Genomic DNA, 10,749 nt, shown 5'->3' with positions numbered 1-10,749 from the left:
TACAATATCCTTTCTATTTCGCTGTCCATGACCCGACACGTGTTCCACAGCCATCTTGTATTATCTCGCGCGCGTGAGATCGTGGGATCTCTCTTAAGACTGGATCTAGTTTCAAGAACTCTCTTGAATCGATCGCGATTAAACCGCGTTTCAGTCGAGATTGAAACGGTCGAGAGAAATCGCATCAAGGCATAGTCCCCGACCTTGCTCACAATCTAGATTGAAATGCTCGGTGCGAACGGGGTATAAGGCTCTAGTTTAGTAGTGTTACAGAGTATAAAACGTATATTTTAATATATTTTTTAAAAGAAACAAAACAACTGAGAAATGTTACGTGTGTTTAACAAGGTTCGGGAAACTGAAAATTTTACCAACGGGTTCGGCCGAACCTGTGCGAACCCGCTGAATATCACCACTGTTTACAACCAAGGATAAAGAGTTAAATTCAAGTAATAAACGTTCGCGTAGTAAAACTAAAATGAATGTTACTTGTTTAATTCTTGATAGTTTTGAATACGACCGTTAGGCACCCTATTTTTATTACATGCAAAACTTTTTACTTTCGTGTTCAGTTTTGGTGAATTAGACAACAAAAGTTATAACCAAATCTGATTAGTAGTCATTTGGCAAAGAACTGCTGATAGCTTAATCTCTACATATTTAATAACAGTCGATTTAAGGATCCTACTAACGTTTTTGTAAACAACCCCTATTATTTTTTTTTAACTTCGCCCTGGGGGCACTAAGAGGGCCTCTTTGCAAGCCCGTTATGAGTTAGGCCGGGTGGTGAGGGAAGGGGCCCGACATATCCGGACGGAACACCCCTCGAAAAATTTTCCTGAGGATTTTTCGATCCCCCGGATCCTCCAGCAGCGGTAGGGCTGCCACCTTGATCCGGTTTCGTCTCCCACCCTGTTGCTAAACACATTCATAACCGGTTGGTTTAAAAAATCTATGGTTCTGTTTTAAGGAGAAAAGCGGTATTAAAAGCTATTAATAACTAATGGATTTTTAAAAATCCTATGAACTATATTTTCAGAAATGACTGGTACAAGAATTTAATGGTATTACCGAATTTTTTAAATATATTTCCTACTGAAATGAATCGAATAACATATATTATTATTTTTTTCAAAAAATTTTTATACCCCAATGGGAAAAAAAAATGTTTTAATTTCAAATTATATATAAATTATTTCATTGCAAATATTTCGTAACATTAACAGTCGTTTCATTTAAACATAATAGTTTATTATTTTCGAAAACATGTTTTGTACTAGACGTTTTTACTATTCAATTACATTTTATTAGAGTACCTAGGTACTCTACATTTTATTATAGATATTTCCATTAAAAACTATACCAAATATTCAATTTAAAAAACTAACCGCTACTATAAAAAGTTATTAATTTCTTTCAAATAAAGCAGAATACAATCTGAAACACACGCTCAGCAGTAAGAAATAGTTAATGAATTTACTTAATCACCTTATTCTTGATGAGAAATGCTTATTTGCATAAATACAAACGTTTTCAACCTAATATAATAAATCATCAGGTGTAGAACGTTGAGTCCGAATGTTTTACAAAAAATTGGAACAAGTCAATGACGAAATGTTCGAACAAATACAATTTAAGATATAAATTTAAATACAAACGAGCGATTATTTTATTGTGTCATCATCGCAATGCTGGGCTGCATTGTATTTTTAATTTAATTTAAAATATATGCTCTCCATCTCAAATTAGTAGTGGCTTGCTCCTTAACATCATATTTTTCCATTGGCAATGGAGTCGTGCTGGTATATATTAACTGCGTTTAGAGGAAAAATTTTCAATTGAATTAACGTAACTTCAGGTTTGCGTCGGAAGTTCATATATAGTTAATCAGGACCTCCTGTTCCTAAGCTTTCCATATCTGGTCTTGAATTTCATTTTATCTAACACCGTTTTCGAGATTAAGAAGAAGAAATTTCTAAATTAGTATTGTTTTACACTTATATATGCTATTGCTTATTTAACAATTACATTGCGTTGCGCTATTAAAAATTTGGGAAGCCTGGGCTAAGCCCTATTAACCCCTATGTTGATTCGTTACTGACAAGAAGTATATTCGCATATATTTATGGCCTACGTCAAAGATAAAGTTCCATGTTTTTCATCCATACTTTTAATGCAAATCAGGTCATCAATGGAGCTGAGAAGCCCGTGGATGAAAGCGGGAAACTGTTAATTTTGACGTAAATATAAAATAAGAGAAATTATGACTATCCGTATGACCTGAAATTCTTGATACTTTGCATTTGCAAAAATAATATATCTAAATTATTACTTTGATTTTAAATACAATTCGATTTTAAAACACAATTTGCCTCGTTTAACTTGATGATATCCCAATTTTATGCAAATTGTTTGTTTGTTTGTATACGGCAACGCGATACGGGCGATATGCCGAGGGGATGTCTCCGGGGAGAACTTTCTATGGTAATCTGGGCCCTATTTAGGTGTTACTAAAGTGAAGAAAATCCGGAAAACTCCACATAGTTTACCCATTCGGCCATTGGTAGGCTTGTGCAAATTGCTTAACATTACTCTGAGCTTTTTGTGCTCGGTTTTAATTCACAGCATAAAAATTTACATTTATTTGTAATAAATCACAAAAAAAGACGCAAAGGTAAACTTTTGGTCCTATATGTAGGGAATTAATAATTTTTCATTATTTAATACTTTAATAATTTGAAATATCATTCCAATAAAAGGAAATGTATTAAAGAAAGATTAAAATGATAACAGAAGAGTCATTTTAAATTTTCTTTTTGTAATATTCATACTTCGTGAGGTTTATCGCTGACACATGAAAAAATGGCCGGATGGCCGAGCGGTCCCCGTCCCTCACCACCCGGCCGATTTTTTGTGGGCCTGGCCTAACCCACAATGGGCTTGCTAGAAAAGGCCCTCTTAGTATACTTTAGTTATCCTCACCAGGGCGGAAAAAGTTAAAAAAAAAAAAGACCCCGAGGAAAACGAAATGGAAATAATTAACCATTTAATTAGTAATTCAATTTCATTTTTCTAAGGATTTAATAAACTGCATTTTACAGATGTGTTTTGCAATTAAACACTGCAGTATTTTCTGTGGTAAGTCTTGAAATTTGTTCAAGAAGAATTTTATGTTTATGTAATTGTTACATTCCCAATTATGTGACTTGAGCGTTTTCGCGACTTTTAATACAATACAATAAATTATAAAGAGTGGCAGCAATAATTAACAAAATAAATACAAAACACACACCAAAACTTAATCTAACTATAGCGTACACGTACCTCTAATGGTCGACACCTGGTCCCGTTCATCACCTCGGCCACTCCATGTGGTCGTGGTCGAATCCGCGGATGGGCTTGACTAGAAGACCCTCTTAGTACCCACAGCGCAAAAGAGTAAAAAAATATATCTTTATAACCAATACTTACTAAAATATTCTCTTGTCGATATATGACAAATGATCTTTTCTTTGTTTTAACTCCGTTCTTCGGACGCTGATAGGACCTTTCAGGCCAGGCTCACAATGGGTCAGCTACATATCCAGACGAAACACCATTCAAAAAATTTCTAGGGTCTTTTTCGACAAGCCCAATTTCGATCCTAAGTCTACAAGAGCGCTGTTTTTTAATCTTTTTCTCGTTGCAGACCGGTAATATCATGGATAATTTTACGTAGACCAGTAATTATATGCGACTGTGAATTATGCTTATTTATTACGCTTATATAAATTTATCTAGAATTACTATACGTAACAAAATACGTACAGTACTGCGCCAGCGTCATTAAAATCAAATATTTTTCTATGGACCAGTGAAATTTTTCGCGAACCGGCAATTGAAAAACACCTCCCTAGAGCGATAAGCTGCCACCTTAACCTCTCGGCCATCCGTGACAGATGATCATCGAATAAAATATCGATATTTTCTTCCGCTATGTCTTTCATTGAAATTTATTTCATCGATATATTCTAATATCGTATCCTTAGTTGTTGACATATTCAGTAATGGGCTAAAGCTAAACTGAAGTCGGCATTCTAGTGAAAAATATTATTTAGAATAAAGTTTGAGTATTTCTTGAAAGACGTTGTTATTCGTTTATTTATATAGTTTTAAATATTAACTAATATAAAAGTTAAAACATAACTTAAATGAATATGTTTCGACGAATGAATTTATGGCAAATTTCCAAATCTAGTAGTTATGTACAGTATTTGTGATTCAACTCGGCGGGAGATATCTAAATATAAACATTTTCTTGTCTCGTTCGGCACCATCCAGCACATGGAACCTATTAGACGTCGAACATTTCTAGAAACAATTTCCTACATTCGTTTACCTAATAATGTTCGTCTTCAACCTTACACGAAAGAATCATTTGACAAACAAACTAAAAGAAGACAAAAAGCTTTGCGTGAATTTTCATTCATACCCGAAAGAAAAACTTCGCTTCCAGAATGCGAAGAACTTTGCATTCTTCCTCATTCAATACCTCCGCAACTGATGGGTATCCCATTGGAAGAAGTCGATAAAGCAGGTTTAGAAAAGGTGAAACTTTTATAACAGACGTGCTTATTTTCTTTATTTAAATTTTATTTACAAACAAAAATATTAAAATTGCAGATATTTTATGTCGTGTCACATAGAAGTACTAGATGCTATTTGTATAGATTCAATGCAGATCCATCATTGTTTTATTTTTTCCCATGGAATCCAGTTCGTCGTTTTTGCATAACATTTTTTACACACAGGTATATATATGTTTTTATGATTTCAGCATTAATAATTGATATAATAATAATAATAATAATAATAATAATCATTAGCTTTTAATGATTAATTTAAATACATGTATTCTAGAATGATTGATGATATACTGCATATAACAGTGGTTCCCAACTTGTGTTTCCTGAACCCTAGAGTTCCACCAATGAAATCTAAGACTCCATCATAAAATAAATTTTTGAGCTTTAATTAATAGTGTAAATATGTATGAAAAATACAATTTACAGTTTCAAAAATTATTAATATTTCATAGGAAAAGGTGACCTATGCACAGTCTGCTTGGCTGACATTTGTGGAAAATGTAATCCATTGAGTCTAATGACGAGAATATTTGATTCTTTCCCATTATTTTATGAATGCAAAGAATCAAATACAAGTGTTCATTCCTACAGGAGAAACTGTTTCTCAGGGAGTGGCAATATCGAAATACTTGAGTATTCATTTTACATTTTGCAAAAAAAAAAAAAAAACAAATGCATTTGATTCTCCTATAATATCTGCTGACAAAATCATCTTTGAATTAATATTGTTTGCTTTTTCATTATTAATGTATGTTTTTTTTATATAATAAAGAAATTATTCTTGATGTTTTGGTTTGTTATTTTATTTATAATCAGTAAAAATTGTCAGGTTTTGAAACTTTTTATCAAGGTGAAAAGATTTCCATGATTAAAATAAGTTGGAAATCATTGGTATACGTAAAATATATTCAAATCATTAGTAAAATAATTTTAATATTTACATAAATTGTTTAATAATTCATTGCACACTCTATATCTATATCTTTCTTATTTCATTACTTAATTATTATTTCAAAGAAAATAAAAATATTTTATGAATTTATTTTTTTGTCTTTCAGATATTTTGATTATTTTGTTGTAACTATCATTTTAATAAATTGCATTTTTCTTGCATTGAGTCATCCAATTGAAGAAACAGAGTAAGTAACTTAAATTATTTTTCTATTTATGTTATACATGTACTGTAATATATCATGCAGGAAAGGAACATGACTTTTAAAAGTAAAAACACAAACACACCAATTACATGTACTCCAGCATGGAAATTTTAATTTAAATACAAGTGTTTTGGCTATATTTATGAACCTACTTCAGGTAAGAGAGCTGTTCTATAAATTGAATAAGTTACAAAAAAAATTTTCAAAAACAAAATATTTCATACATGCTTTGACACAGGTTGAAATTTAAAAATTTTAAATTATTCTGTACCTAACTAGATGCAATTTTTAAATTATAGATCATAAATGATTTAAAATAAGAAGATACATATGTAGAACAAAATATTACAAATTAAACAAATAAAATTAGATGGAAATTGAGCAAACATGGATTGAGTGTTTATAGTTAATAAAATATTATAAACTGAACATAAACAAGAAAGAAGATATACCTCAAACAAATTGTAATATTTTGTATATATGATTGGTGTGTTTTTACTTTTTATAAACAGTTTCAGTATTTGTGTGAGTTTAGATATCATGACTTTTGAATAACAACCCAAAATTCTTGAGAAATTGATATATGTAACTTTGAAAAGATGCATTTGGAAAAACATTTTTGAAATATTGCATCTATATATATATATAATCAAGACGAATTGATAATAATAATAATCAGTGCAGAGCCCAAACAATTTAGGAGTTGAAAGTTGAAATTTGGTACACAGGGTACATCATGAGAATGCACACTAAGAAGGGAGTTTTTGAAATTCCTCTCCACGGGGAATGGGCAACAATGGAAGTGTTAAGGCTTAACACTTCCTTAGGACATTAAGTTAAAAGTAAGTAAAACATGTATTCAAGTTAAAAAAATATAATTGAACAAATTCAATTAATTATAATTAGATGTATGGACAAATCTGTTGGTCACTGCACATTTTCTCAAATCTTAAAATCAAACTGAACACAGCCACCTTCATTTTCTTCTCCACATTGATTTTCATGTGATACTTAGTTTTTATCACAGCAATAGCTGAAAACCCAGCTTTGCACAAAAAAGAAGTTGCAAATGGAATTAAGATTTTCTGAGCTTTACCACTGAGAAAGGATATTCATCTTTTACTGATATCCAAAATTTAGTTAATTCCATGCTGCTAAATTTTGTTTTTCACATATTGTTGCAAGACAACTCAATAAGATTTTCTTCTTCTGTAGCAGTAATTCAGATGAAGCACTGGCATTAAATGGATTGTGAATCCATGCAAATTTATTGATATCATTTTGAAAATATTTTTCAAACCAGGTGATAAGCTGTGATAAATGTTCTTCAAAAATAGATTTCATACCTTGAGAGAAATCATCTTCACTGGAGGTCAAAAACTGTTGTGACAAGGGGAAACATTCTTTTCCTTTGTCTTCATTTATTTTTTCTTTTTCATAGTTTTAATGTTTTTGTAAAATCTGGAATTTTCTCAATTGACTTTAAAAGGTGCATGTTGCTTCCCTGCAGGGAGAGATTCAGAGCATTCAGCTTTTCAAAAGTATTGCATAAGTATGCTAGTTTTATCAAAACCTCTTCATTCACAAAATTTTCGGCATATTTGTGGTATTCCTCTTTAAGAAAAATATAAATTTTTTGTCACTGTTCAAATGTACAAGACAAAACATTACTTCAAGAGTGCGATGGCTCTCCCGTGGTAATGTTTCATACTTTCTTGAAGTACTGTAGTACAACAAAGACATGCGCTTGGATCCTATATCCTCATATAGTTTTTTGAAAAATCTTGTCTTCAGCGATAGATTTTTATAAAGTTTACTACATATTCTAAGGCCTGGTTCAATATAGCTGTGGTGTTCGTAACAAGAGGTACACGATCCCGCGAGCGAAATGGTACAAAATAAAACTTAATACAAAGTAGTTTTATTCTCTCTGAACAGGTTCTTTACATAGGATCCCAACTTTACAACTTCCAGAATTTAATATATATAGGCATTAAAAGTTTGTCCTCAAAAACAGTTATCTTGCACACACGCGACAATCTGACGAGGACCGTATTCACTTACACTAACTTATTACTAACTTAAAACTAAAAGAAATTGGAAGAATAGAAGAAATAAGGAAAGATAAGAAAAGTAGTAGAAATACCCGGGTTTCTTTGCGAATGTGTCTTTTGGTGGGGAACAACTTCGGATCTCTCTCTTTTGTTACGTTTGTAGCCCTTTTCCTTATAGATCTTTCGTCTATAATCTTTTTCTTTCAGACTGAGTCGTCTTTCCTCGATGATCTCTCTCTGCACTTTATCCTCTTAGATCACCCTTCTCCCTTTCTGGAGCACTCCTTTTCAGCTCCTACCTCTTCGGGATTCCAACCCAGACTGGCACTCTTTCTGTCTGTTTTGCTTCAGGGCCTCACTCCCTCTTTTGTTCTTACTAGTGAGGGAAAGATAATCCTCCCCCAAGGGCAAAGAGTTAGACAAAGAGAGTTCTAGGAAGAGTTAGACAAAAGAAAGTTCTAGAAAGAGTTAGACAAAGAAAGTTCTAGAAAGAGTTAGACAAAGGAACAAAGAAAATCTAAGACTAATTCAATATAAAATATACAAAATATACAATATCATGGCCGACGGCCACATACGCCCCCCTCATAAGAGTCACACTCCGTAGTGCAATCTACGGTAGTTGACTTTACATCTACGCGTATTATAGGGGTGTTGCGGCGTTTTTTCTTTATCATCTTCAGTACACCTTTCACCGGCACCCTCGTTCTCGACCTCTTCCACATCCTGTGTGGGTGAATTTAGTACGGGTCTTCTCCTGGGTAACCATGTCCGTATGTAATCAGTGGGATCTTCATCTTCTTCCTCATCTCTTACGGGTGACTCTCTTCTCTTCACATACTGAGGGTTCCTCCTCCTACCTTCTTTATATATTGGAGCGTAACATGGTTTGATCCGGTCGGTGTGTACCACCCATCTCTCATCTTGGCGGTTACTACCAAGTTCAACAGTTACAGGACCCAACACTCGTACTATTCTATATGGGCCCAAGTACTTTGGAGAAAATTTTCCGGTCCTCTTTCTCCTCCTTTCCGGAGTAACCATACCCGCTGCCCTTCTTCCCATAATTTTTCCTTCCTACCCTCGTTTTCTCTTCCCCTATTTTTTAGGTTACGTTGCCTTCCTAATTCATATGCAACTTTCCTGATGTCTTCCCTTCCGATATGACCCTTAAAGTTTTCCCTCGTCTTCCTTAAGAACTCTCCATCTCCTTGTGATTCCACTACTTTACTCCAGAGTTCTTTATTCTCTCTTACATTATTATTCACCTTCTCAGCCCTATTGCTATTAACGTTCATCCGTGATAAAGTATCCGCCACCTTATTGCGCTTCCCTTTTATGTGACTTATTTGAACATTACAGTCCGCTATCTTTGCTGACCACCTCATTAACCTTTTATTGTGGTTTCTCATGTTACCTATAGTATCATTTGCATAATCATCGTACACACCTTTACTTCCCCCATTACTGCTTGCACTTTCCTCCATTGCCCTTCTCACACTACTGATTATTTCATACATTCTCCCGAGTATATCCATTCCCAAGATACCGTCGTATTCTGTGTATCCAGGAAGCTGCATGCATGCTACGGTTATCTTGGATGCCTTATCCCTATATCCCACCTCGGTGTACAAAACTCTCTCACATTCTGTTACTTCGCCATTTATGCCTCTTATCCCTAAAAATTCACCCTCAATAGTTGCCCTAGCTATGTCTTGTCTGGAGATACGTTTCATTACCGTGGAACTCAAGACTGACCTTTCGGCTCCCGTATCTATAAGAAAGCACAGTCTAATACCCTCAACTTCACCATTAATTAGTGGAAGACCTTTTCGTGACTTAAAAGCTTTGTCGGCCAGCTTAATTCTTACACAAGGAGCGCTATGCCGGCCTGTATGGCACTCCTTTATCAGGTTAACCGATTCCCTTTTACGTTTTGGACAGTTACGGGCAAAATGGCTAGCATCACCACATACGTAACATCTTTTATCATTCACCCTCCTATCCTGATTCCCTTTATCCAATATCTTATTCACTGCTTCTACTAATGATTCGATTTTCTTTTCCAACCCCTTAATTTTTTCCTCATTTTTATTATCCTGAATTCTTGAATCTTCCCATCCTTCGGCACCCACGGCATATTGTTCCCCAATGTTCACATTTACCCCTCTTTGTTCGAACCTGCCACCACACACTATTTCTATTTTTTCCTCTCCTTCCGCTACCTCGAAAGCTTCTTCCAGCGTTTTTGGCGCTCTCCTTAAGAACGTTGGCCTTAAGGTCCCCCTCAATCCCTTTATAAATCGCATCCAACGATTATTATTCAATACACAGTACGCTTATTTTATTATTTTCCCTGGTAGCCCGTGCCAGTAACCGTCTTTTGTCACGGATCGTGAAGTCCGTTACGGACTCGCTATTGCCCTTGCTTCAAACTTAACAACTTATCTATGAAGTCCTTTTCTGCAGCCTCTCTCTTCCCAAAACATTTTATTAAATCACACTTTTATCTCCTTGTATTTTCCAGGGTATTGCTCTACCAAACATAAGAATGTGGCCAAATGGTTCACCTTTTAACCGCCGACTGCAGTACCGCTACCTTGACCTCGTCATCTCCATCCGGCCAACTTAGCTATATTTTCTATTGTCTGGAAAAACTGCTTAATGTTGACCGTATCACCCTGCGTTCCAGAGAACATAGGGATCATGCCCAAGAATCCTGTAACGACTAACGGTGGGCTCGGATCGAAACCTTCACCAGAATTCAGAGCTCCCCACTTGGTTGTTCGTGGCCATTACAATACGTATATATACAAATAAGATAGACTAAAATTACAATGGGATATTACAAGGAGAAAGATATACGACAAAAATGTCTTCGTGTTACAGTTGGGATCCTGTCGCGGACGCCAT

General features: G+C 34.4%; 1 long non-coding RNA gene across 1 annotated transcript; it reads left to right on the top strand.

The window, feature by feature from the left end:
* The first annotated feature begins 4,201 nt into the window (after positions 1-4,201).
* On the top strand, positions 4,202-5,826 carry LOC136969984 (uncharacterized). Its single transcript, XR_010879900.1, has 3 exons — positions 4,202-4,587; positions 4,663-4,790; positions 5,684-5,826. It is a non-coding gene; the product is annotated as an uncharacterized lncRNA (long non-coding RNA).
* The last annotated feature ends 4,923 nt before the right edge of the window (positions 5,827-10,749 follow it).

Source organism: Centruroides vittatus, unplaced genomic scaffold (assembly GCF_030686945.1).
Source record: "Centruroides vittatus isolate TY-2023 unplaced genomic scaffold, ASM3068694v2 contig_1833, whole genome shotgun sequence".
NCBI lineage: Eukaryota > Metazoa > Arthropoda > Arachnida > Scorpiones > Buthidae > Centruroides > Centruroides vittatus.
Note: the sequence above shows the minus strand (reverse complement) of the source record. Positions and strands in the feature narration are given on the sequence as shown.